Source organism: Microtus pennsylvanicus, chromosome 14 (genome assembly GCF_037038515.1).
Source record: "Microtus pennsylvanicus isolate mMicPen1 chromosome 14, mMicPen1.hap1, whole genome shotgun sequence".
Taxonomy (NCBI): Eukaryota; Metazoa; Chordata; class Mammalia; order Rodentia; family Cricetidae; genus Microtus; species Microtus pennsylvanicus.
Genome location: NC_134592.1, coordinates 75,035,035 through 75,057,583, shown reverse-complemented (window position 1 = coordinate 75,057,583; position 22,549 = coordinate 75,035,035). Strand labels below are relative to the sequence as shown.

Sequence of the window (22,549 nt, the reverse complement as noted above, 5' to 3'; positions counted from 1 at the left end):
AAAAATTTTAAAGAAAACACAATGTACAGAATCCAGACTCTCTGTGAATTTTCCATTTTTACATGGCTTATTTTTCTTTATTTCTTTTAATCTCTTAACTATCTGTACTCTGTCTCTTTAAAGACTTTACCTTTTTTTTTTTAAACCATTAACTTTATCTCTATATTCTTTCTTTTTCTCTCTCTCTCAAGCCTACGTACATTCATCCAACAGTGTGACTCATTTAGTGGTCTGAATCTGTTCTGTTGTGAATCTGCAATTTTTTACTATCCAGGAGCAGTTTTGATTTGCGCCTTTAAATCATTAGGCGCTTAAGAATCTAAGTTGTGACATTCCTAGGTCAAAAAGAGGTACTGCCTGCTGGCCCTGCCCAGTCCAACATGGCGGAGCCGCTCGTGCCTCTGATCCTTGCACATTACACCACTAGCATGGCGGAACTGCTTGTGCCTCTGAGCTGCAGCACACAATGTCCCCCTTTTAGGCACACAGCAGCCTAGTTGCCATCAAACAAATCATAGCACTTTACTCCAAATGCTCCATTCAAAAGCTCTGTCTCCCACAGGAGCCAGACAGAGATTGCAATGGCGGCACAGCCCAGAAAGCCAGCATTTTAAAACAGCCAGTTTTTTCCTGCTGCTGAGTCAGGAAAATTTCAATATGGAGGACATACCATTTTGTGCTAGCTCTGGGGCCGCCAGGTAGGAGCAGCACTCAGCACTTTAATTCTGAGACTGAGCGTGCAGCACAGAACTTCTTTTCATCCAAGTTACAGCCAAATCTGACACGCAGAGCACTGGGCAGTCTGAAAACATGCCATGCCCTTCCGCCTGCCTAAGCCTGATTCGGCTGTCTGCCCAGGTGCAGTTGGGGAGCGCTGAACCATCAGCACGGTCTCAGAGCACTCTCCTTCAGATCCCAAGCGGGAACACAAACATCCAGTCCCATAAAATCCATTGAAATGCTTTAAAGCCAGAGTTCACGCTGGCAGCAGAGCCCCAGGCAGCAGCGCTTTAAAATGACGCAGCGTTTTTTCTGCTGCTGTTGCCGAATCAGGAAATCTCTCTACAGCACGCCACCAACAAACAGCAAAAATCTGTGTTAAACTCTCTCTCCCTTATTTTTAAGCCTTCTCAGGTTTTTAAGTGGATTTAGTCCATCACGTGGGGCGCCACTCTGTTGTAATAGGAGCGGTGGGCTGCGTCCCCGGCACCCGGCCGCCCGCATGGCTAGCTTTACCCGAAATAATTACATGGAAACTATATTCTTTTAAACACCGCTTGGCCCATTTCTATCTAGCCTCTTCTAGGCTAGCTCTCACACCTGGACTAGCCCATTTCTAATAATCTGCTGTAGCCCATGAGCTGGCTTACCAGGAATGATCTTAACCTGCGTCTGCCTGGAGTGGGAGAATCATGGTGACTCCTGACTCAGCTTCTTTCTCCCAGCATTCTGTTCTGTTTACTCCACCCACCTATGTTTTAACCTATGAGGGCCAAGCAGTTTCTTTATTGCTTAACCAATGAAATCAACAGATTGATATATGACATTCCACATCAATGGTCAGATAGGATGCAAGGTATTATTTCATTTTTTGTTCCTATTGAGGCTTGCTTTGTGTTCCTGTATGAGGTCAATTTCAGGAAATGTTCTATGAGCTGCTGAGAAGAAAGTTATTCTTTTTTGTTTGGGTAAAATGTCTTGTAAATACCTGTTAGATCTATTTGGTTTATGATATCAGTTAGCACCAGCATTTCTCTATTTAGGTTTTGTCTGTATAACCTGTCTATTTGGCAAGACTTGGGTAGTGGAGTTACCCACTATCAGTTTTTGAGAGTCAATGCATGATTAAAGATGTAGTCATGTTTGTTTTATGGATTTGGGTGCCCTTGTGTCTAGCGCATAAATGTTAAAAATTACACTCTCCTCTTGGTGGATTTTTCATTTGATGGATATGTAGTGTCCCTCCATATCTCTTCTGATGAGCTTTGGTTTGGAGTCCATTTTGTTGGATATTAGAATAGCTATACTATAACTAACTTGTTAGGTCCATTTGTTTGGAATATCTTTAACCAATCTTTTACCCTGAGGTAATGTCTATTCTTAATGTTGAAGTATGTTTCTTGAATGCAGCAAAAAGAGGGATCCTGTTTTCACATCCATTCTGTTAGTCTGTGTCTTTTATTGGGGGATTGAGACTGCTTGTATAAAGAGATATCAAGCAAGGATCAGTGATTATTGATTCCTGTTATTTTGTTATTATGGTTTAGGCCCCCCCTTTGGTTTTTTGGTCTGAGATTTTTTATTCCTTATGTTTTCTTGAGTGTGATTAACCTCTTTAGGTTGGAGTCTTCCTTCTAGCACCTTCTGTAGAGCTAGATTTGTAGATAGATAATGTTTAAACTTGGATTTATCATGGAATATCTTATTTTCTCCATCCATGGTGACTGAGAGTTTTTCTGGGTATAATAGTCTGGGCTAGTATCTATGATCACTTACAGTCTGAAGCACATCTGTCCAGGTCCTTCTGGCTTTTAGAGTCTCCATTGACATAACATGTGTTATTCTAATAAGTTGGCCTTCATTATATTACTCAATCTTTTTCCCTTGAAGCTTTTCATATTCTTTCCTTACTCTATACATTTAGTGTTTTGATTATTATGTGCTGAGGAAACTTTCTTTTCTGATTCAGTCTATTTGGTGTTCTGTAAGCTTCTCGTACCTTTATAGGCATCTCCTTATTTAGTTTAGGAAATTTTTCTACAATTCTGTTTCTGGGCTTTTGAGCTGAGTTTCTTCTCCTTCCTCTATTCCTATTATCCTTAAGATGGGTATTTTCACAATGTCCCAGATTTCCACATTCTGTGTCAGGAGTTTCTTGGATTTAACATTTTCTTTAATTGATACATCAATTTTCTTTTGAAATACATCATTTCTTCATCAATTTTCTTTTGAAATACATCATTTCTTCAATGCCTGAGATTCTTTCTTCCATTTTTTTATTCTGTTGATGGGATTTGCCTCTGAGGTTCCTGTTAGAGTTCCTAATTTTTTTTTCAGATTTCTTTCTACTTGAGTATTCTTTATTGATCCTATTTTCACTTTCAAGACTTGAGCTGTTTTATTCATTTCTTCCCACCATTTGTGTTTTCATAGATTTCTTCATTTATTCTTTAAATGATTTCATAGATTTATTCATTTATTCTTTAAAAACTTCTAACATATTTATAAAGGTTATTTTAATGTTCTTATCTTGTGCTTCAACTATGTTACATTTCTCAGGGCTTACTATAGTAGGGGTGCTGAGCGCTACTGGAGACATACTGTCCTGATTGTGATTGATTATGTTTTTATTCTGGTATCTGGGCACCTGGGTTTGGGATGATTGTAATTTTAGATGTTGATATCTTGTCTTGTCTTTATGGGGTGGATTTTTGTTCATTGGTTTCTGCTGACCTCTTTGTTCTTAAGAGTGTGTGGTTACTATGTGTTGCCTGTTAAGGCATGCATTTGAGATCCTGCCAGGTGTGGTTTATAGGGGACCAGGTAGAATGTGTTTTTAGGTATTTGAAGTTAACATTTAGGAATATGGATGGGCTGGTGCGGGGGGGGGGGGTAGGAGAAAAACAGGATGTTCCACCAGAATCTGCGTAGTCCCCTGGGAACAGGAGCAGAAAGTGAAGAGAGACCACAGTAGCTAGTCTGCTACAGAGCTGGGGATAGATACTCAGGATTTAGATTTGGAGGGGAGTGAAGATCTGAAGCTCACCTACTTGCTTTGGTGGCCTACTTGTTTCTCTTGCAGCCTTGTTTTACAAGTTCCCAGGGAATGCCTGTTGGAGTTGGGTACTGGAACAAAAGGATGATAGAGGAGAGAGGCTAGAGAAAATCTGTTGGAGGAGGGGGCAGTGAGGATAGGGAGGAGACCAAAGCAGGTAGTCTTCTACAGCACTGACATGAAACTGAGAAGTTGGAACTGGAAGAGAGTTGGAAATCTGCAGGTAGCCTACTGGATTCCCTGATCTGAGTGGCCCAAAGGTTCCAAGGGAATGCCTGCTAGTTAGAGTTTTCTTTTTTAAATTTAATTTTCTTTCTGAATTAAAATTCACACAACATAATTATCATTTAAAAATGAGCAGCCATTCACTGAAAAGGGTTATGCAAGCACCACCTCTACCAAGTTCAAAGACATTTTCATTGACCTGAAAATAATTGATCTACTTTTAACATCCATCTCTCAAAATAGTAATCTTCTAGGTGGAGAATGTAGTTCAGTTGGTAGAATACTACCTAGTGTATTGTCCATCCCCAATACCAGCACTTGTGTAAACAGGGCATGGTGGCACACATGGCTAATTCCAGTACTTGGAAGGTAGAGGCAGGATAATTGTGTGTGAAGTCATCTTCTTCAGCTGTATAGCAAGGGGAAGATATCCTAAGCTACATGAAACCATGTCTAAAAAAAACTAGCAACCTTCTTCTCATCCTCATATTTTTCTAAAAGTATATGTATGGAATTAACCAACATTTCCCAAGACCAGAAGTTTGGTAGATATTTCTGAATATCTGTAAGTCATCAGTATAATTATTTAAACATACTTAATTATCTAAACGATTAAATCTGGTATGGGTAAAATGCTAGATTACATTCTATATTTCCCACAGTTGGTACTAAAACAGTGTATTTTTGTGTTCCTAGCTTGTGAATGTTATCCTGTGGGACCTTGTCTGGTGGCCTTTGTAGAACTACTCTGATCCTGCCACAAGGTCTGTGGTTGGCCAGTGCCTGTGCAAGGAGAATGTGCAAGGAGTCAACTGTGACCAGTGCAAGCACAACCACTTTGTACTGAGTAGCCTTGACCCTTGAGGTTGCCAGGGTAAATCCTAGGAGGTCAATTGGGAGGCAAGTCAAGGTTGAGGCTTACTGTCTCAGCCATAAGATTCCATTGTTATAAATTCAAAGAATCCTGTTAACTCTAAGTCCTTAAAACTGATTCAGTATGTCCCCAAAACTTTAGGAAGTCAGTGTACACAGCCTTTCTCTGAGGCTTCCTGAAGTTTTCACAAATGACCAGCAGATGGTGCTCACATTTCTTCCCAGAGAACCAGAGAAATAAAAAAAAAAATCAATTACAAATTATGAAACCAAGGACACATGACTTCTGTTAATGTAACAGAGTACAATAAAGCCCCCTCATAGTTCTTACAGTACAAATAAGCATAACCAGATGATAAAATAATGAAGAAAGATTTGTTGTCTGTCACAGACATGGAAAATACCACAGTTGCTCTAAAAGCAAAGCATGTAATCTGGGAAAGCTGTATATCTTCGCATAGGAAAACACTTGGGAGCATTGCTGAGCAAGCTCAGCTTAGAGTGTGCATTGCTGAGCATGTGCAGTTTCCTGACTCAAGGACAATGGTAGATGCATTTCGTGCATGCTTAGACCATGGCCATCAAGTACTTCCAAGTATTCTGTTTCTTTTTCTCAAGAAGTTTTAGCTGCAATAAAGGGAATGAACATTTTGAAGGTGTGTTAGTATAGGATGCTGCCCATAGAGGTGCCTGCCTTGTTTTGCAGTTAATACTAGAATTCTGTATACAAATTTATATTACTTGGTGCATGATGAAAGGATCTTAAATTTTCAAGTGATTTCTTTATTTTTACCACATTTATTTACATGTGTGTGCACATGCATGCATGTGTGCACAGAGAGAGACACCAGAGGACAACATACAGAAGTAAGTTTTCTCCTTTTCACCACGTGGGTCTTAGAGATTAATCTCAAGTCACCAGGTTTGGAGACTAGTAAACTTAACTACTTAGATATCTCAACAAAGCCCTCTTTTTATCTCTTAATTATTTTACCCTTTTCTTCTCAAATCCCTCTTAATACTGGTTCAGAAGTCTTCTGTTAAGAAAAAAGTGAAACCAAGGGAGGAATGGAAAGGAAACAGAGCTTCAGTATTTTTATGGAACCAAATGCACAGATCCTTGTCTTTCAGACAGTGAACCTTTGTGTCCCTCAAGGCATCAGAGAACCCTTGGGAACTGGGTAAGTGGTTTCCTCTGTGTCACAGCATCATGCTCCATCTTTTTGTCCAGTGAATAAACCCGAGCAACAGCATTGGCATGCAACAAGCTAAGTCTTTATGTCATAGAGGTTTTTTGCAAGTTTTTTAAAAAAGTAAAGATCATGAAAATTAGGTACAATGATACAGTCAAGCCAGTTTCTGCACACCCTTCAGCATATCAGGCTTCTCTCTGTTCCACTGACTGAGATGGTGCTCTTAAAGAACATATTGAACATTAGTATTATTTTAGGGAGTGTGTGTGTTCTCGCAAGGTGTGTGTGCATGTATACCTACAAGTGTGCATATGTATGTGTACATGCATGTATCTGTTATATGTAATGGCTCCGTTGCTATAATTCACATACCCACAAATAGTACAAATCAATGGTGTGGGTCAAAGCTGCAGCTTGCAGTCATGTCTCAGTCTGTGGCGCTACTGCAACCAGAGTCTGTGTGGGCATTCATGGCTCCTTTTACCATCAAAGGCCCTGTAGATATCCGAGAATAACAATCAAGAAGGTAGATACATGTGGTTAGTATAACAAAAAATTTATTTTATTATACCGAGGGTCATCACACTAGGTTCACACTCTAAATGCCTAACTACAGTCCTAAGTCTACCTCCTCAAGATGCTCACCTGTATGACATATCTCAGTTGAAGGTCAGATCCAGTCTCTAACAGAAGTCTCTAATAGGAAGGCCATGATCCTGGGAGAGGCTCTCCAGTTGCAGGACAGATCGTGGTGGTATCCAGATGTGCAGAGCAGAGCATTGGTCTTGGTTTCTTTTTGTATACTGTCTAGTGGGTGTCATGGAGTTCTAGGACTGTGTCTGGTTATCCTGAGTGATGTCACTGAGTTCTGGTTATCAGGTACAGCCTTAGGTATAGCAGGGATCCTTACTAAGCTATTTTTACATGCTTAAAAGGCATTTTTACTATGCTCATTACATTCTTTATGTGTATTACATTATGTTTTTACATGTCTAAAAGGCATTTTTTACTATGCTCATTATACCAAGGGTTGGGCCACCGCCTGGAGATATGACAGTATTTAAGGACAATGCTGTCACTGGGGCCATGCTAATCTGAGTGGCCTGTATTGCCACCTGGGGCCATAGTGACATCAGGGTCCAGGCTACTGCTGAGGACCATGTCTAGGTCTGCAATTCTACTGCAGGCAGAGTATGTGTTGATGTCTGTGGCCTATATTGCCACCAAAGATCACATGGATGCCTGAGGTCTGGGCTGCAACCTGTGGTCATATTAGTATCCAAGGAACATGCTGCTATTGGGGTCATGCAGATTTGAGTGGCTTGCATTGCCACTCAGAGCCATGATTACATCTGGGCCTAAGCTGCTGCCAGTGGTCATGTCTGGGTCTGTGGCCCTACACCAGCCAGGGTCTGATTTGATAACCATGGCTCCCATTACCATTGAAGGCCACATGGATACCTGGGATCTGATCAGCCACCCGAGACAATACTGGTGTCTGAGTGAAATGCTGCTGCTGAGGACACACTTATCTGGGTAGCTAACACTGCCACAGGGTTCATAGTGATGTCTGTGCCAGTGATGATGCCAAGGGCCATGTCTGGGTCTGTGTTCCTATTACAACTAGGGTCTGTGTTGATCTCCATGGCCCATGTTACCACAGAGGGCCATAGGAACCAGGTGTGTTGAAATCCAAGGACCATGCTTAGTTGGCACTGCCCTTCTCTGACCTTGGGAGAGGTGGCCATGCCCCCCTCCTTACTGGCCACTGTAGCAGAGAGGTAGCCGCACACTTGGGAAAGATGTCCCCACCCCTCACCATGGGGCATAGAAGAGCTGACTCTGCCCCTCACCTGAAGGGGTAAGTCCCACTGACCTAGACTGATGAAGTCAGCTACCTTCCAGGCCCATATTCAAGGCTTTGAGTTGGCACACCTCAAAATCACTCCATATATGACCTTCTGGAGCATGTGAAGAGACTGACCCTGCAGAACCATAGATGCAGGATCTCCATGACTTAGGACAACAGCAAAATATCAGAGGGTAGATTCAGCAAGGGTCTAGTATTGATGGTGTGCCAGAAGCCAAAGGCCTTGAACCTGAATAATAATATATTACACAGTGAACATTTACAAGTAAAGCTGAGTGAACAAAAGGATATACTGTGAGACACACTGCAGCTCCCAATGTCACTAAGATGAATGAAGAGTTAATGAAGAGGTGGGAAAGACAGAGAAGTGAAGAAGGTTTTGTTTGTTTGCTTTGTTTTTCATCAATTTTTTAAAATTTTCTTCTGGTGGGGGATGCTATGGGGTGAGGAGTGGATATAGAGGGATTAGGAAATGAGTGGGACTGGGGTGCTTGATGTGAAATACTCAACAAATACATAAAAAATGTTTTTAAAAAAGAAATTCATCATGTAATTGGGAAGTTTAAACTCATTCAAGTCTTTTCTTTGTTCTCAACTCTTGGCAACCCAACATGATATTTCAGACAAAGAAAAACAGAGAGTTAACCTAATAAAAGAACAATAACCTTGATTTGTCTAAGAAATATAGCCAGTAAATAAGAAATATATGCCTCTGAGGAAATAGTTGGGGTCTAAAATTTAATTATTTTACTAGAAACATGTAGGTAGAGGAGATAACAAAATAAATGTGAAGGATAGACTCAATCAGGCATCCTAGAATCAGATATCCTAGAATTTTTATATAGAAGGAGAAATGTATGTGAAGAAAGTTAAAAAAAAAAACACTCCCCATGTGACATCGTCACTGAAGACCCTAAATCAGATTTCTGTGGGAAAGCCTCAACCTCGGGATGATGTATTACTGTGCTGGTAGACCAGTTGGCTTATGTGGGACACAGACTCAGTGATGTTGGCAAAAGGACAACTATTGAACAGAGACCACTATGGGAAAACTGTCCATCACAGTTGACCCTAAGCTCCATGAAATAACCCTCACCCACATCTAAATGACAATACCCTGAACCACACTGGATGAGCAAAACAAATTAAATCTGGCCCATAAGCACTTTCCTTAGCCATATCTAGAGTGAAGCAATTCACTCCACTTTTTTTTTGTAAGCTGACATTTGGTTTGAGGACAAATATCTGAATATTATCTGTGTTTAATATTTAAATTATTATTTGAGTAGAATTAGGCATAAAATTTACCGAGTGAATAAAATACAGACTTTTGAGAGCATTCCAAACAAGAGTCTCAAGTCTTAAATCTACATTTTATCTGAACATGTTATGTTAAGATTTGAGAAGTACTTTTACAAGCATTTTATACTATAAAAGTTTTTCTTTATAAAAGTGTTGCAATGACAAAGTCCTAGAACACAGAGTCAATTTTCACCCAATTCACATTGTGCCAGAACTGTTGGCTGATACACAATTATTCTTGCTGAACTGGGCACCCATAGAACACCACAAATCATCCCATAGAATACCTTAAAATTAGCTTGACTGATCTGCTACCCAAATATATAGGCTTTATATACAGGTAAACTGGTAGAAGAAGTTCTGATAGAGATACTAAAGGTCCTAGCTTGAGCAAAGTCTGATTCTGTGAGAGGAAATAATCAAATTCATTTCATTCCCTCCATTCTCACTGCTCAAATGATGAAATGGAAGAGAAGTGTCAATGGACACCTTTTCCAAGTATGAGGGCAAGAAAGGCTACTGTGAGGCCTGCCAGGGTAGTGGACTATTTGATATATCGCAATGTTGTTGTTGTGATTTCAATACTGTGCCTTGGAGCAGTACAAATCTTCACAACCAGATTCAGCTGAACTTCTTTATCTAGGTAGAATTCTGGGACCTGTGGCATCACTGCTGTGGGACAATGATTTGGTACCCTGTAAAGATTTGTCAGTTGTATTGTTTTAATAAAACGCTTATTGGCCAGTAGCCAGGCAGAAAGTATAGGTGGGGTGACCAAGCAGGAAGTATAGGTGGGGCAACAAGAACAGAAGAATTCTGGGAAGAGGAAAGACTCAGTCTGCAGTTGTCACCCAGACACAGAGGAAGCAAGATGAAAACACCTCATTGATAAAAGGTACCAAGCTACATGGTTAACATAGACAAGAATTATGGGCTAATTTAAGATGTAAGAGTTAATAAGAAGTCTGAGCTAATAGGCCAACCAGTTTATAATTAATGTAGACCTCTATATATTATTTGGGACTGAACAGCTGTGGGACTGGGCAGGACAGAAAATTTCTGCCAATATATCACCTCCACGGATGTTCTTCCTGTGACTGATGCTGAAGGTGTTTATTTTAACATGTTATTAGCACATTCTGCTCTAATCTAGTCATTGTCAGATTTTATTCCATGATAGGAATGGATATTGAAAAACACTGACCTTGAGACAGTCACAACAGCCTAATTAATTTCTTTTGTCTCAGATGTTTCCAAGAATGAGATAAACAGTACCACTTGCATACCCACCAGTATGGTCCGATAGATACCTGAAAATCTGTGCATTGTAGTCAAGAGATATCCTAGTATCTCCTTTCCCTGGTTTTTAGAGTATAACTAGAGAGTATTGAAGGGAAGAAGAGGGTTGATTCTCTAGATGTGAATTCACTTTTCAGAATAAGTCATGTTAGGCCTGTGGCCTACCAGTGTTCTCACAGGACTACCGGTGAATCAGTGCAAACTCTGGAGTATCCAGTCCAACACCCCTCATACCTCCACTCTATCCTCAGTCTCTTTATATGCCCTCGCATTAGGTTCTCTCCTTTGGATGCTTGCCTAAAAATGAGCAGTGTGAATACCACCCACATATCTCTGGTCATACCTGCCTAGAACCTGCCTCTCTGAATTTCTATTTTATGAAGCAAAGGAAGCTATGCCCCTCTAAGGACTTGTACTTCTGGTTCATATTTCCTGTTTTCTACCCACAGCCATTATTTGATGGCATATCAGTAAACACACAGAGCTTGGAGCTCATGGCTGAGGCATCTAGGGCAGAATGTCTTTGCCCAGATTCAGGTCAGAGCCATGCTTGTATTATCATGCAACCACAGGTTATATACTTTTGAGGTCTGTGCCTGTGTTTTTTTCTTTGTACCCAATTGTAGCACAGCATTTGGCAAATAGATGCAAATAAGAACAAATTGAGGCAAAACTTGCTACTTTTGTTGTTTCAGTCATATACAATGAGTTCATTGGATATCTGAATCTCTCTCTACCAAGATGGTACAAAGTACAAGGCTTTGTCTATCACATTTACCAAGCTTACATTAGCCCCTAGCATGGGGCCAGACACATAGTAGAGCTTATGGATTTCTAATAATAGATGAATAAAATATATAAGATTCTCAAGAGCATGACTCCAAGCCAAGGAAAGAAAAAGGTGATTCAGAGTGAAAGTCTTCAAGGAGAGCAAACATTTGAAAGTCAGTTTGGAAGGTGGTATTTAGATAAAGAAAGCAGATCCCATTGTCCCACAGTCTAATGGACTGTGTCCTTTATTTATTCAGTCAATGGGAAAAGATGACAGGGTTTCTCTAGAGGCTTCATATTTGCTATTTTGATGACTGGAATTGAGGCATGAGTAGAAGACTTGCACTGTCCCTGGCTAGGTGTGCAGGATCCACTACATACAAAATCTACATCTGCATTTTTCAGAGTCTTTAATATTGACTATTTATGATAGCTTTTTAGAAATGGATTTTTTTATGTTTAGGCAATACTATAAAGAAAATATATTCCAACCGGGTGGTGGTGGCACATGCCTTTAATCCCAGCACTAGGGAGGCAGAGGCAGGCAGATCTCTGTGAGTTCAAGGCCAGCCTGGTCTACTAGAACTAGTTCCAGGACAGGCACCAAAAACTACAGAGAAACCCTGACTCGAAAATCCAAAAAAAAAGAAAAAGAAAAAGAAAATATCTTCCTCCTTTTAGATAAGACAACACAAATCAGACATTATTTAAAATACATGCACAAGTTATCTACTTAACAATACTTTAGTATGTGGCATGTGATAGGTGCTGAAAATGATGACATGTTAATATTATGACTATTATGAATCTCAAGCAGGAGTTCAGAGTTGAAGGCCAAAAGAATGCTGATCATGATGGTTAGGGAATGTTATCACTCATAGAAAACTCGGGGTGAGATTGACATCAAGTATGTAAAGTGCAACAGTATGATCATTTTCTTCCTATACTGAGGGCAAGATCTTAATTGTAATAGAAAAATAAATTAAATACCACTCAATTATTTGTTCATTCATTCAGCACATTGTTGTGGTGTGTTTGCAGGGGTTGATGTAATACTAGTAAAACTTCCTTTTATTCAAAGCTCTATGCTTCCTATATATTATCACATTTAATAGACACAATAAGTGTTATCATGCAGATGAAGAAAATATTCAAGTGGATAAGAACCTGCACCTGGAGGAGTGATCACCAGAGGCCCTCCCTGCACCTGGAGGAGCGATCACCAGAGGCCCTCCCTGCACCTGGAGGAGTGATCACCAGAGCCACAGAGCCCAACTGCATCTGGAAGAAGTGTGACCACCTAAGTTATTGGAGGAAGAGATGGGTAGACAACAGTGTAAGAAGAGTAAGATGCTACCTCCAGAAACTAATGGTTCTATAATAGCAAGACATGAACATCCCAAGGCAGATGAAGCAGAAGAAAATAATTTCAAAAACAACCTTGTTGACTGAAGTTTCTGTCCTGCCTAGTCTCACAGTCTTACAGGCCCAAAAAAATAACACACAGAGGTCCTGCTCCCTGAGGCATCAGGCCAGCCCTTTCTAATAACCCTCCATATCTGTCAGTCATTGGCTATGGGCCTCTCAGGGGTTGATGTGGGACTAGAGATAGGTAAAAGTGTAGTTTTCTAGAGGAGGGACCACTACAAGCTCTTAGCTGCAACTGGGACATGGGTGCATCATCGGACAGAAATGACTGGGGGGGAGGGTTCTCCTATACTGAGTACTTCTAAATGTTCTTTAAATGTTTGAAAATCACTGTGCAGGACTGACTTTAAATATCCTTCTGACCTCTCAGAGCCTGATAATAGGACAATTTCTTATTTATGTTTCTGTCTCCAATGCAGGGCTTTGCTCTGCTCTGGGGCAGAGGCCCTGGCCTGTTTTTTGTGAGGCCCTGGCCTGTTCTTTGTATGCCTCATTCAGAGGCCAATGCTTAATTGTTACCAAGCAAGCAGTCACCAGCTGGAGAGCAGTTTGGAGTAGATCATAGAGCAACTTGAACTCTGGTCTAAATATTTTAAGTATTATTCTGTTGGCAGTGAGAACTAGTTTGGAAGGCTTTGTTGGCAGCAGTGTGGAATATGGACTGGGCCAAGGACAGAAAGGGGAGAATAGCCAAGAGTTATTGTAGAAACACAAGCAGAGTAACAAGAGGCAGATTTGAGCAGAGGTTCTGAGTGTGGGCAAAGATAATTAATAAGTATTACCTCACATCCAGTATAAAGACTGACAGGGATTGGAATCTAGCAAGCATGTTAGGGGTTTTGTGCTTATATGCCCTCAGGAAATAAGTGTATTTTTAGTTTTTCTCAATCAGACAGAATCCCTAACATACACACAGAAGTATTATTTTCCTTTCGTATTTTGGACAGAATCCCACAATTGTGAAAAAATAAGATTGTCTATATGGAATATGCTCAGTTCATTAGTGCATGGGTCACTGGACACTGCCTGCTTTCAAGTTTATTTTCGGATGTAACACAGGTTTCAAGGCAAAGGTTTGAGAACATTAATCTCAGCTGGCCTCTGGACTGTATCCAGGCAACTCAGATAGAGCGTATACATACCAGGAAATCTTTCTCTTCTCCTGAACTTTTTCAGGCCATGGCTGTAAGGAAAGCAATTTACATTCTTCCCTGTGATTTTTGGTTTTATTTTTTATGCGTGTGTGTGTGTGTGTGTGTGTGTGTGTGTGTGGTTTGGCCAGGTGTCTGCTGTTGTCACTATTTTTTGAGACCCAGTTCCTCCTGGGAGCCCTGTTACATGGACTTAACCAGGATTTGCCATGGTTCTCCCTGGAGCTTGCCTGAGATTTGTTGTCAACGATTTTTCTTTTCCCATGGACTTTACCATAGCTGTTCGCTTTAAACCCCAGGCACCCATAAACTCCTACCTCTTGAGAAAGCAGAGAGAAACATTCCTGAACTGTATCCGTATCTGTTTTGCTAGAAGAGGATTGTTATAAAATGATTCTCAAAAAGTAGCACATCTGGGAAGCATTATTAACCAAAGGGTTTCCTAAAGATACTGGAGCTGTACCAAGAGTGTGTACACAAGCTCTTTATCCAGGAAGAGTAGCTAGAAGCTGGAGTGATGTGTTTGAGGGGTAAGGCTTAAGGAAGTAGCAACTGAATGTTTTTGTAAGAATAATAAGCAGCAAAAATAACAAATTTTTCCCTCATGGGGCTTTTTCTCCAAAACCAAGTAATTACCAACATGTGAGTAGAGATCTTCAACCAGAGGCGTGTCAATAGAGGCTTTTGTTTGCATTCAAATCTTTCCCTGCAGCAAGAGACTCTGAGCCGATGATCCCTCTCACCCTTCCTACCTAACTGCCTACTCCTCACCTCCTGAAGGAGAATTGAGAAAGAATAAATTCCAATTAGAAAAAGAAGCTTCCAAAGATGTTCTGGTTAAGCCTACATCCAACCTTCTCCCTTCAACTATGTTTCCTGTGGTAGTGGTGTAAGGGAGCTCATGACTCCTCAGAAGACATTATTCTGGAGGTAGTCATTGCACATCCAAGGTATCTTTATAGGCATTATCTGGTATCTTTATGATTTTTCTCTGGGTACCTATAGAACCTCATTGTTTCCCAAAGTCCTTTTCTCCAAATGCTGTCAAATGCCTTCCTGAAGTCTATGTAACACACAAATAAGTCTTTTCCAAATTCTTTGTATTTTTCTGCCAGTTGCCTCAAAGTGAAGATCTGATCTATTGTGCTTCTGTTATCTCTAAATTCTCACTGGGCCTATACTAGGATTTCCTCTGTTCTGCCCTCGATCCTTTGCAGGATTAATGCAGAAGATCGTATAGCTATAACACAACAAACCAATGACCCTTTAGTTTGAGCAGTCCAGCTTGTCCTTCTCCTTGTGTATGGGAATTATGGCTGAGTGCTTCCATTCTGTGGGAATCACTTCGTGTGAGAAGTGCCTCAGCCCCCGAGCCTGTTGTAGCTGCCTCCAGCTCCTCCATTGTGATGTCATCTACTCCTGGGCCTTTCTGCGTTTTGCTCTCTTGATAGCTTCCTCTATCTTGTGACTATCAATATTTAATATTTTCTCATGATCTCTGGTGTTCAAGTGGCTACTGATGTATTTCTCAAGTTATAATAAAGAATCAGAACCTCAAGGAAACAATCAACTTTATCTATCTGGGAGGAATCTCAATTCAAAGGAGGAAACTATTTCAGATGTCAAGAGGCAGATGGGGATAGTGAGGGCTGCATTCCAAGCACTGGGAAAGGTTTGGTCAGCAAGAGACAAAATGACAATAAAAAAATTACAAGTATATGAGACACTTGTCATGCGCTGCCTTCCTTACAACTGGACAATGAAACGCTCCTCAGAACAGCAGCTGAATATGTTTGAGAGGGCAAGTCTCAGAAGGATTCTAGGCATCACACAAAGAGATAGGCTGCACAATGATGACATTAAGAAACATCTCCATCTACAGAAGGAAGTAAACTACAGGATGTGGCAATGGTGCTTGAGATACTTCAACCATGTTATGAGAATGGATGGCAGCAGATACCCAAAGATAACACTGTGTTCAGAAGTGTATGGAAAAAGGCAAAGAGGAAAGTCCAAAAATCACCGGATAGACAGCATAAAGGAAGACTGTGGAACCTTGAGTATGAAAATAACACAAGCATCTAGGACTGCCCAGGATAGGAACAACTGGAGAACCACCATAAATAGGCTGCCCATGCATGCTTAAATATTGCTAGGTTATAAATGAAGATGATGATGAGTCATTGCATCATGTGATGAGAGCTGGTGAACCAATTTGAGACTCTTGATAGGACATAGTTCTCTGTTGTTGATAAATCAAAACCAAGGACTTTAAATGAACTTTGCCCTGTTGAGCATAAAATTCACTTGAAAAAAAACAAATGTATTTATCTGTTCATAGAATATCTCCCTGGCATCTCAAAACAAAATACAAAACTAACAATGGCAACAGCAACAAAAATCTTTTCCAAATTGTAAGGTCTATAAATGTAGCTAATTTTTCTATATATTGTCCTCTTTCCCCTCCCCCATATGTGTAACATCTTCTGAAGGATTCCAATTGCTATCCTTTGCTCTGCAGTCCAGAGCCATGATGAACTGATCAAATTTTTTAGAGATGGGTTGATAATTAGACCTGTCAAGAATGTTAGGGGTTTTCCCAGTCCTATGAGCTACAGTTATAGACAGGGGGAAAATGTTCTTCCTGCCTAAATCACAATCTACACATATGGGAGAAAGCCATTCTGAAATTTTTCAATTCTAACACCATTCCAAGTGAACTAAAACTTGCAAATTCAACGCTGTGCACTACCCATTATAAGTGAGGTGTATGAGGATATATAATACATATGAAGATTGAAAAAATTTTCTGTATCCTTCGCCCAACATTCTTTGATTCCTTCCTTTTTAGTCCACAGCTAACTGGGATATTCATGTTTCCTCTGGAGGAAACAAGCACTGTACACATAAGAAGCCACAAGGAGCATCTCCAACTTTTGCCTTACAGCTACTTCCAGGTATGGTATGCATGGGATCTCAGAACATGAAAAGGTTCTGAGAATCTAGACCATATATCAACTTTGCAACAATGATAAGTAAATGGAGAAATGGAAATATCAAAGGAGATGTCCCATTTATTGTGCACTATGTGTGTAGTAATAGGAGGGGCGGGGCTGCATTCCCAGCACCCCAGCCGCCTGGCTAGCTTATGCCCCGAAATAATTACATGGACACTGTATTCTTTTAAACACTGCTTGGCCCTTTAGCTCTAGCCCTTACTGGCTAATTCTGATATCCCGATCAACCCATCTCTAATAATCTGTGAGCACCGGTCTTACCGGGAAGATTCTAGCCTACGTCCATCCTGGGTCGGAGCTGAATCGCATGTGTCTGCCCGGGAGCGGGGCATGGTGTCTCTTCTCCAGAGAGAAGAGCTGTCAGTCTGAGCTCACTTCCTCTTCCTCCCAGCGTTCTGTTCTGTTTACTCCACCCACCTATGTTCTAAGCTATGAGCCCAAGCAGTTTGTTTATTACTTAACCAATGAAATCAACAGATTGATATATGACACTCCCACATCACTATGTGCTACACTACCTTGTTATTCAATATTACATTGCAATGCTCCTAAAAGCTCAGTGATGTTGTCTGTGTCTTTACCAGATGAAGAGAGAATTGAGAAGCCTCTCCAGCATACAGTGGGGCCAGGATTGCAGCCCAGAGATAACCTAAATCTAACTTCCTTTTCTGTTCCTCTGATGGCATGGAAACGTGATAAATTCTACAAACCTGAAAGTCAGTTGACTTTCAGTAGCTTAGAAGCTAGATGAGAAAAGTTACTGATGTTAAGGCCACTCGTTTTGAATCAGCAGAGATGATAGCAAAATGGAAAGGAGACCCTGTTAGTATAAGCACGATAGCTAGGATAGAATGTATCAGTCTTACGTTGTCTCCTGGGAAGTCATGTAAACCATGACCAAAAGTTTCAAAGACTGCACTTCAACATAATCATGGTAGAGCTCCAGAGGATGCATGAATGTACTGTCCAAATGCTCCCCAATACCCTGGTGCTGGTGTAGACCTCAGTCTTGATTGAAACCCTTCACAGTCCAGGTGGGATGCTGCCAGGTACTGTGGCCACTTAGATAATATCATTGTACTTTTATCACTGAACCTTTGTATCATTTTCTTAAAAATAGAATCATGCTGCTTCCTAAACCAGTCAATTTAGAACAAGCTGTGTCATATTCCATATTCCATTCTCAGCCTTTGAGCAGAGAGTCCCATGCTCATTCTCAAAGCTTGGTTATAATGTATTCTGACAGAATGTGATTACAATGCTACTTTTAGACTCCAGTAGGTTATTTATTGACTAGTAGAAATGTATCTGTTTAATTACTCCAACCACCGAATAACTAAGGTAAATTGCATATTATAGCATATATAGTAATTGCCTAGAGTGCTTTATTTGTGGACAAAATCCAAATAGCTTGGTTGAAATTGCATTTTGTAATATTTGTAGAAATATTCTAATTTCATGATATAATATCATGCTGGCCCTAGAGAGTTTTGACAGAACATACTTGGTCCCAGTTGTGTATGTATTACCTATATTTGCTTCTTGACTAAAAGGCAGAGAACTTACAACCTTAAAAGCCAAAAAAATTACTATCCTTCCATTTTCAGGCAGCTTGTTAACCCTGAGTTAATGAGCTATATACTTATGTTGATAAATTATGCACTAAAATTTCAACCATTGAACACTTGAAATTTACAATCCTTGAGCTCCAGTTGTATTTCTACTTTCAGAGAACTTAGGCATAATTATCGTGAATGTCATTTCAAAGAGTTCCTGCCAGTATTACCACAAGGCATCATTTGGGAACCATTTAACTATAGTAGGGTGGCAAGATCTTTTAAGAAAAAAGAAGGAAGAGGGGAGGCAGAAAACTACAAAACTTCAAAAACAACAAACAAAATTCAGTGTATGTCTTAAATGTTACAATAGATGTAATTATATGAAAAGATATTCATTTTCTCTGACATTTAATTTTACCTAGCTGATCTGTATTTTACAAACTTGAACAAACTGGTTCAGGCTTGCAGACAGAGGATTGTTTCATAGTTGGTAGAGTATTCTGCTGCATTGTGGTAGACTAGGACTGCATCTATAAACAAGCTCATTTACAAAAAGGAAGAAAAACTAATCTAAAAGATTGAATTCAGGTTGGAAAAATGTCTCAGCAATTAAGAATGTTTACTGTCCTATCACAGGACCAGAGTTTAGATTCTAACACCAATATTCAGCTGTCCTATCACAGGACCAGAGTCACTGAAGATCATAAAATTATAAAAGTCCCAGACAATTTGAAAGACTGGCCTGAGTGTCTTTTTGAGTTTATATTCTGATATTTGCTTATGCATTGAGACTCTTAGACAGCAGAGTTGGAACATGTGTCTTCTTTTCTCATCATCTCAAAAATTTGGCCTCATTCCCCACACCAATTCACTGAGGATTTCTGCAGCGAGTAGGATGTAGCTGAGTATGAACTAAAAACTGTGTTGAAATGGCCTCAGGCTGGGACCTCAAGTGCTCCCAGCAGTGTGTGAAAAGCCCTTGGTCAGGATGTCCACACAGCTGCACAATGGGGACATGGGTGAGTGTCTTTCTATGACTCTTCTGAGGCACTGTGAGCCTGAAGATGCTTTTTGGAATGTAGGCTAATAGATCAATTTTAGCATCCACTCCAAACAACAACATACCCATCAGTCAATGATTAGATGATGCTCATGGTGGTCTCCTGGCATGGTAGAATCAAATCTATCAGAATGGTAAGTGCAGTGAGGAACTTCACTGCAGGTAATGGAGTGAGTCTGCTGAAGCAATGGTCCAAACATGCATTTGGAATCCTAGAATATTAGGACTAGAATGAACTCTAACCAAGGTATTCCTCTCATACTAGATAATGGTGTAAAGGTAAAAAAAATTACATAATCTGATATTTACTTAGCTATAACTCTACTGAGATTTGGAACTGGATAATTCTTTGTGTGGAGGTATGGGAGTTTGCTTTTGTATAATAGGATTTTTACCTCATCTATGACCCCCAGGGTCAGCATTCCTCTCCTAATTTGTGACATCCAAAAAAAATGTTTCCTAACTTTGTCAAATGTCTCCTAAAAAGTGAAATCAGCTTGAAATTGAGAACTCATGCTATCCACTGACAGCTATTTTGAGGGCCTACTCACGGTCTCATGAAATGAATGGAATAGAGGCCATAAAAGCTTCTTGCTGTACATGTTAGTTTTTATCACTGTAATGAATTCCTGAAAAAAAAATAACTTGAAAAGCAGTAAGTTGTTTATGGTTTCAGTTCATAGTTAGGTGGCTCCATTTTTTCTGAGCCTGGGATGAAACAGACAAAATGCATGAGGGCAACATGGAGCAGAGCTACTTGCTTTATGGTCATCAGAAATTAGAGAGAGACAAGGAAGAGGCCAGGGAAAAGTTTTACTCTTCCAAGTCATACTCCTAGTATTTATTTCCTTCAGCCAAACCCCTCCTCCTAATTTGTAGCACCTCCCAAAGCTGTCATCAAATTATATATCCACCAATGGATTAATCCAGTGATGAAGGCAGAGCCTCATGACCCTATGATCACTTCCCGAAATCCCTATCTCTTAATAGTTCTGCAATGGGAACCAAGACTTCAGCATGTAAACCTATGTGGATTAATCCACTGATGAAGGCAGAGCCTCATGACCCTATGATCACTTCCCGAAATCCCTATCTCTTAATAGTTCTGCAATGGGAACCAAGACTTCAGCATGTAAACCTATGTGGGATACTTCATTAATGTAGGTCTCTGCCCCCACACATCAACAATTTAGGGTATAATGACTCACAGAGTACAAGTAATCAGTCATTTAAGGCAGATTGTGTTAAACGTTTCATTAGCTTGTTCAGTAAAGTTCATTTAGCACTTACCACATGCAAAACACTTTTTTAAGTACCACACAGGCATACTACCTGTACTACAGCTCCATGTTCCCATGTATAAATCCTGACTTATCGACATATAACAGGTGAGAAGGTTTAGAACTAAGCACTAAGGAACAAGTTACTTCTCTGCCCACCCTCACCAAAATCTCCCTTCCTCTGTCCCCTGAAGCCTGCCAGTGTCACCCTCAGAGTGCAACTAGATGCAGTTGCAGCCCACTTGGAGGCCAGTATCAGTGTAAGCACACATTATGGGACACTGTTGTGACGGGTGCTCACCTGGAAGGTATGGTTTGGGGCATCATGGCTATCATGATATGTGGGGGAAAAAACACAGAAAATACCTTGGTGATTCAGTATTGGTGTTTTAAAGGTAGGCAAGAGGATGTGAAAGGTTTTAATAGGAATAATATTGGGAATTTGACTATTATTACTGTTATTCAGGCTTTATATACATAAAATATCCTGAAATGTTTCCTACCATGCTTTATTCATCTACTGATGAATGGGAACTGACAATATGAAGCTCTATTAGGGACTTATAAGGGATAAACAAAGATAGCCAATGCTTCTGGGAGTTTACAGTACAAACTAGTTGTCTTAGGGCTTCTATTGCTGTGAAGGCACATCATGAAGATGGCAACTCTTATAAAGGAAAACATTTAATTGTGGAGGCTCACTTAAGTTTCAGAGGTTTAGTCCACTATCCTCATGGCAGGAAGCAAGTCAGCATGGAGGTAGACATGGTGATAGAGAAGGAGTTGAGAGTTCTTACAACTTGGCTCACAGGCAAGAGGAAATGGTCTGTCCCACTGGGCATGACTTGAGCATACATGAAACCTCAAAGCCCACCTCTACAGTGACACACTTCCTCCAATAAAACCACACCTACTCTGACAAGGACATAAGGGAGAGAGAGTTTAACACAGATTTTTGCTGTTTGTTTCATGCTGTAGAGAGATTTCCTGATTCGGCAACAGCAGCAGAAAAAACGCTGTGTCATTTAAAGCGCAGCTTCTTGGGGCTGTGCTGCCAGCGTGAACACTGGCTTTAAGGCATTTCAATGGATTTTATGTTTGTGTTCCTGCTTGGGATCGGAAGGAGAGTGCTCTGAGACCATGCCGATGGCTCAGCACTCCCTGCCTGCACCTGGGCAGACAGCTGAATCAGGCTTAGGCAGACGGGAGAGCATGGTGGATTAGGACTGCGCAGTGCTCTGCCTGTCAGATTTGGATGTAACTTGGATGAAAAGAATTTTTGTGCTGCATGCTCAGTCTCAGAATTAAAGTGCTGAGTGCCGCTCCTACCTGGCGGCCCCAGAGCTAGCACAAAATGGTATGTCCTCCATATTGAAATTTTCCTGACTCAGCAGCAGGAAAAAACTGGCTGTTTTAAAATGCTGGCTTTCTGGGCTGTGCCGCCATTGCAATCTCTGTCTGGCTCCTGTGGGAGACAGAGCTTTTGAATGGAGCATTTGGAGTAAAGTGCTACGATTTGTTTGATGGCAACTAGGCTGCTGTGTGCCTAAAAGGGGGACATTGTGTGCTGCAGCTCAGAGGCACAAGCAGTTCCGCCATGCTAGTGGTGTAATGTGCAAGGATCAGAGGCACGAGCGGCTCCGCCATGTTGGACTGGGCAGGGCCAGCAGGCAGTACCTCTTTTTGACCTAGGAATGTCACAACTTAGATTCTTAAGCGCCTAATGATTTAAAGGCGCAAATCAAA

General features: G+C 40.6%; 1 protein-coding gene across 2 annotated transcripts in view; it reads left to right on the top strand.

Moving 5' to 3' along the window:
* Positions 1 to 22,549, top strand: part of LOC142834759 (small ubiquitin-related modifier 2-like) — a 69,179-nt gene that overhangs the window by 5,157 nt on the left and 41,473 nt on the right. The gene's annotated exons all lie outside the window — the stretch shown is intronic.